The sequence below is a fragment of the Ambystoma mexicanum genome, chromosome 10 (assembly GCF_040938575.1).
Source record: "Ambystoma mexicanum isolate Mex_15411 chromosome 10, UKY_AmexF1_1, whole genome shotgun sequence".
NCBI classification, from domain to species: domain Eukaryota; kingdom Metazoa; phylum Chordata; class Amphibia; order Caudata; family Ambystomatidae; genus Ambystoma; species Ambystoma mexicanum.
In genome coordinates, this window is record NC_090932.1 from 1491654149 (window position 1) to 1491660869 (window position 6721).

A 6721-nucleotide genomic window follows, 5' to 3' on the forward strand; every position below is an offset into this window, starting at 1 on the left:
TAAGTGCTCGTGAAGATGTGGGAATGATTGTTCTATGGCCAAAATGAACGTGTTGTAATACACACGTACCCTCCTTCTTTTTAGATATTTTGGTCTCTTTATATGGTATACAAATTGGTGTGGCAAGGCCTCAAGGGTGTTGTCGTCTGTGGGCAGCATTTACCCCTGGGCAAAGACGCAACGTTAATAACTTCACTTTTCTTTATACAAAAACATTTACGCGCAATACCTGCATGTGCGAGACAAAAAGAGAAAGGGAACATGCATGTATCTGCAAGTGTGGTGCAACTTCACAACATATTAGGCAATGTCCTTTATTCGGATAGTGGCATGGGCGGGCTGGCTGGGGTAGGAGTTTGTTTGGCCTGGGATCCCGTGACCATGGGGTGGGCTGTGGGTAAATGTCCAGAGTTTTTAGGGTCTATGGGTGGGGGTGGGTCAGCGGCAATGTCACAATTGTCTTTTGTTGCAGATGCTGCTGTGTTGTCCTTAGTTGGTGTTGTTGTTGCTGCTGCGTTGGCCCTGTCGTCAACGCAAGGGCGGGTCCTATCTTTGTAGGGCTTGACGTCATGCAAGTGGTTCCACACCTTTTTATCGCTCAGCTTTACAGCTCTGGGAGCTACTGCTTCCACCAGGTGGGGCCCTGTAAAACAAGGGCTGTTCCACCTGCGGTTAAAGTTGGGGAGGAGAACGCTGTCTCCTTCTGCAATAGTCCAGTTTGTTTTTTGTTCCTGCTCCTTTTTGTTTCTTCTTGTTCAATTGTCTTCGACCTGCCCCGCGTGCGCTCGAGCTGCTGAGAGATAAAGGCGACACTAGTAATCAAGGAAGACACATATTGATACATTGCATCACCAAAAACATCTGCAGGGCTGTCATAATCGGTGAAGGCCCTTGATGGTGGTGTAAGTGGAAGGCGCATCTGACGTCCAGTCACCACCTCGTGGAGTGTGAGGTGGTGATCTGACCCTAGCCTATTCCTTAACTCAAACAGAGCCAAGGGGAGGCAGTACAACCAGCTTTTCTTAGTTGTCTGCTGGATCTTCGCAATTTCTTCTTTCAGGAGGCCATTCAAGCGTTCACAAATACCGTTGGCCTGTGGGTGATATGCACATGCAAACTTGTGCTTGATGCCAAGTAGTGTAGTAATGTGCTCAAACATTTAATTTGCAAAGTGTGGGCCATTGTCTGACTTCAGCACTTCGCAAAATCCCAACCTGGGGAAAACCTCCCTTACTAAAAAGTTTGCTGCTCTGAAGGCATCTGCGTGAGAACATGGCCCAGCCTCAATCCACCTTGAAAATGGGCATACCACTACAATCATGTATCTGTATCCTTGACATACATTGATCATGTCAACGTAGTCAATGTGAAGGTGCAGGAAGGGTCCTTCTGGCCGGTGTATGGTACCTTTTATCACTTGCAGCGTGTGACCGGCTGTGAACTGTTGACATGTTAGGCATTTGCTGATAAAGTTTGCAACATGTGAATTTAATTCGGGACAGCACCATGCTTCTTTTATTTGTGCTGCAATTACTTCCTTTCCAGTGTGTGTTGGATGGTGTAGCTGAGCCAGGGCTGTGTTCAACAGGGCTAGTGGCATAACCACCTTTCCTGTATTATTTTGACACCATAATGCACCTGTGGGGGACATTGTACACCCTCTTTTTACCCATAACTCTTTTTCTGCCATAGGAGCAGCTGCCTGTAGTTCCATGATCTGTGTTTCAGGGATGTGTGTGTACCCCTCCTTCATCAACATCTGTCTTGCTCCCGCCCTCCCCTCATCCTTCCGTTTTTCTAGGAGGGTCCACATTTCGCCAAAATATGCAGCATGTTTGGCATGTGCGTCTGCTGTTTCATTACCTTTTGAGATAGGGTCATCTCTATTTGTGTGTGCCTGACATTTTACCAGGGCTATTTCTTTAGGATCATTAATTACTTCAATCAGTTCAGCAAGCAAGAGGGCATGTTGTACCGGAGTACCATCAGCTCTTCTAAACCCCCTTCTTTGCCATTTTATTAATCCTGAGTGCACCGTTGATGTTACATATGCACTATCTGAATAGATGGTTACTCTCTTGTCATAGCTCTCTTTTAATGCCAAAATTAGGGCCACTAGTTCTGCTGCCTGAGCCGAGTAATGTTGTGGCAGTTGGGCACATTTCACTGGGACATACATCCAATTTTCTGTTAGCTTTACTACTGCTGCTCCTGTCCTTCTTACCCCATCGCTCTGGTCAATTGTTGAGGACCCATCAATGTACATTATCTCTCCCCCTCTAGGGCATTTTCCTCAACCTTTCTTGTGCTGGAGTACATTTCGATGGCCTTTGTACAATCATGAACGTAGTCATCATCTTCAACCACCTCTGCTATGAATCTCGCTGGGTTTACATTGCTGCATCTAACAATTGTCAATTCTGGTCTGGAAAGTATTATCTCATATCTGACACCCTCTGTGTGGTCAATGTGGATTTGGGCTTGTTCAAAATGGCAAAGAGTGCATGTTCCACAAATAGTGTGGTAGGGCACCCCATTGTTATTGATGATGATTTCTCCACCGCAAATGCTGCAGCGCCGAGGCTCTGTTCGCAAGGGAAGTGACCGAACATTACAGGGTCCAAGTGTCCACTGTAAAAATCTACTGGTTTGTGTCCCATGCTTGTTTTCTGAGTCAGTACTGCCTTCATTACTGCCGAGTCGCAATGTGAAAAGATAAAAAATTGGTGTTCATAGTTTGGAGTGGCTAGCACTGGTGCCGTTGAGATGGCGTATTTTAACTCTTCAAATGCCTCTTTCATTTCCTTTGTCCACCCCAACCATTTGCCCCCCTTCTGTGCTTCTCTGAGGGCCTCGAGTAGGGGTCCTATGTATGAGCTGTAATCAAAAACCCACGCCCTGCAGTAGTTGCATAGGCCCAGAAACTGCTACAGCTCCCTCACTGTTTGTGGTGTGTTTTTTATTGCTTTGGTGTTTGTGGTGCAATGTTCCTTCCATTCTGTGAGATAAGTTGGCCAATGTATAGTACCTGTTCTTGGCAGTACTGTAGCTTTTCCTTGTCTACCTTGTACCCCTTTTCAGCTAACACTGTGAGCATTTTAACTAAGTCCTTCCTACACCTCTCTTCTGTGGTGCTGCAAATGATTATGTCATTTACGTATTGCAGAACCGTGCTCTCCATTTCAACGTTTCCCAGATCCATTTGGATCACTCTGTTGAAGATGGATGGTGATTCACAGTACCCTTGGGGCAACCTAGTGTGTTTCCACTTGGGGTTGCGGTATGTGAAGCTTGTCAGGTCCTGTGAGTCTGGGTGCAGGGGTATCGAGAAAAAAGCATTTTGGAGGTCAATCACGGTGAACTGTGATGCCTCTGCTGGTACCCCACATAGTATTGTAGCCGGGTTAGCTGCTATAGGGTACTCTGCCTCAACAATGTTGTTCAAAGGCCTGAGGTCCTCGATAAAACGCCAAGATCCTCCTTTTGCTTTGCGTACAGGGTACACAGCAGTGTTGCAAGGTGATTCTGATGGTACTAGTATACCATTGTTTATCAGGGCTGTTATTGTTTCATATATGCCCTATTCTGCCTCTTTTGAAAGCGGGTATAGTTTCATTCTCGGGAGCATTGCTCCTTTTTTCAATTTTATTTTTACTCCTCCAATGCTCTTGATGCAGCCAACGTCGTATGGACTGGTGGTCCACAGAGATGCTGGTACTGCTGCCATGTCTTCCTTGTAAAATGCCGCTGGTGTAGGGGTAGGTGCCTCTAGTGCCATTGCCATTTTCTGTGCCACCTGCTTGTATGTTACCTTCAACCAAATGTTAATGCTCATCCCAAACACCATCTCCCCTTCACCATTGTCATCTGAGAAGAGCTCCTCATCAGACACCTGTGTGAGCCTGCACCCCTCTGCCAGTGCTATAACTGCTCTCCATGCCCTCCCCTCCCTGTCTTGGGCATGCGCCGCGATGTAGTCTGCAGTTGCCATAATGCTCTCTATGCTTACTGAAATCATTTTCCCCTCAGTTTCACTTGCTGGTGTCTCTGGCCTGAATAAGTATGCTGTTGGCCTCCTCCAGATTTTGCCCTCAATTCCAGGCAACCATGCAATTGCCATGTCTGTCCCATATTGGAATACCTCTGCATCTACAGGCTCAGCCCGGGCCACTGTTTACCACAGTAAGCCTGCAGTATTTGTCGTGCTGTGAGCATGTTAATTCCTGGTGTAGAGCAAATTATGCCTGTCTCCGTGAAGGAGATCATCATATTCAATCTGCTCATAATGTCCCTCCCAAGTATGTTAACTGGTGACTGCTTCGAGTACAGAAGTGGGAGAGATATGTCATGATCTCCTATAGATAAAGAGATGTTATCAGTGAAGGGAACCAACCCTCGAGCCCCAGAGAATACTTGAGTGTGCATGGCTTTGCCTGACATTTTAAAATTATCCTCCCTTATGCAGGACTTGGTGGCCCCTGTGTCAACAAGGAAGGAACATTTTTTGTCACCTATCGCTACCTGTATGCGTGGTTCCTCCGCACTATTAGGTGTTACCGATAGGATGGGACATATCAAAGACATCTGTGGCTTGTCCTATTGTGGATATAGTGACTGACCGCTTCCTATGTAAGGGTTGTGACCCAATATCGTCACCTTCCCCAGCTGTGTATGCTGTTGTTGTTCATTAGTTGTTGATACTGCATTGTCCTGTACTTGTGTGAGCTGTTGTACCGGATGCACTTGCTGGTGTTGTGTTGCAAACGTCTGTTGCTGTGGTGGTGTGTTTGTATCTGTTGCTGTGGTGGTGGTTGCTGCAGTGGTTGATGTTGTGGTAGGCATTGTTGTATTCCCTGTTGTTGTTGGTAAATCTGTTGTTCTCCCATAAGTCCTTGTTCCCCCCAGGCTGGTTGGGCGGGCCTCATCCTACATGTGCGTGACATGTGTCTTACCATCCCACAGATCCAACATATTGGTGGTTCTCTAGCCTGCCATGGAAAACGTGTTGTCTTGGTACCCTTGCTGTCCGTTAGGGTAGTAGCCTCGGAACCCTCCCCCTTGCTGCTGTACAGGTTGGCCATATCCTTTCCCTCTCATCATGCAGCCCCTCCCCCTGTAGTTGTTACAATATCCATTTCCTATTGACATGTATCCTCCTCCTGCGGGAGCCGTGTATGGTGGGGGTGGTGGCATCTGCTGTGTTATAATTTGGGTTGGCTGCTGTAATTGTGCTACTTGTGGTTGTGTTGAGTCCTGGGCAACCGCTACTTTTGTGGGGGTTGGTGCTGCGACCACGGGCGTTGTTATGAGTGCTCCTTCCATTGTGTATTTAGATAGCTTTTTCTGCACCAATTTTGCTTCCTCTGCTTTTCTATCTTCTTCCTTTTGTTTCATCTTTTCTTACCACATCCTGCAGTGGTGTATTATTGTTAGTTGTATTTCCGGCCATGCCTTAGCTTCCATCCCCACTATTTTCTTCAGCTGCCTTTGTACTGGCTCCGGGAGCCCTTGTACTAGTATGTGGTAAATAACTGCTGGTGTTTTATCCCATTGCTCCCGAGTTTCCAGGTGCCACTTCTCCTGAATCTCCTGGATGTAATCAACAGGATCTTCATTCTCACACATCTTGCGTGACGTAATTGCTCCTATGTCTGACGTGTCTGGGTACTGAACTCTCAATGCCTGCCACAGTGCATGTCTGCAGTTGGCAAATGGTGCTCCATCATGTGACGTGTCTGTTATTGTAACCCCTGGGAAGCCCGCCCTCTTCCAAATGTCATCTGCAGCATCCCCCAATATTTATATTAAGAGTCCCTTCACGTCCCCCACCGCTAGTTTTTGCCCCGCAGTGTGCTTCTTCATCTCATATATCCACTTCCCTGCTCCTCCACTTAGTGATGGGAGTCTACATTTTATGTTCTCTTTGTTGGCATGTTTCTAGGGGACATAGTGTGGTCTGGCCCCTCCCCTTTCCAACAGTGGCATTAAATTGTAACCCCTCATTTTCCCTAGTGCCCGTGGGGTAATGTCAGCGTATTCATCCTCTTCCTCTGTGTCAGGTAATTCTGTTATCATATCAGTATGATATAAGTGGTTTGTCTCATCTTCTCCTTCATCCTTCCTCTCTCTTCTATTACCCACTTGTTTCACCACAGGCGTGTTTGCCCGTTCTTCCTGTCTGCGTCCCGGGAGATCTCTGAGTCTGCCGACATATGGTGTGTGCGCAGGGGTTGGTGTGAGTGGGCGTGGTGTTGGCGTTACTGTTTGTGGCGTTCTTCTTTCTACCTCACTTACCTGCTCTGTACCTTTCTTATCTTCGTCCCTTTTCCCACACGACCATGGTGACTCTCGGTTAGTGCGTGTTATGTACAGTTTATCTAAACTCTCCCTTCTGCCAACTCCTCAATTTTTAGCCAAACATTCTTCCTCCTCACTGCAAAATCCATCAAGAAACAACAAACCCCACTCTGTGCGTTTCCCACCCACCGTCACCGTCCTTAAATCTATTAAGTCCGCTTCCCAGTGCTCCTCTCCTTTGACAGTTGCTCCTTTAGTTGAAGTTGTAGCTACCTCTGGGTCCTGGCGTGTGTATGTTCTTACTCCGTGCTCCACCCTCCTATCTCCACTCTCTTCATCCTTTTTCCCCATTATTTCACCACCTATTTCCGCTCTCTTCCTTTTTTATTCTTCCATCACCTCACTACTTACCTTCGCTAATATC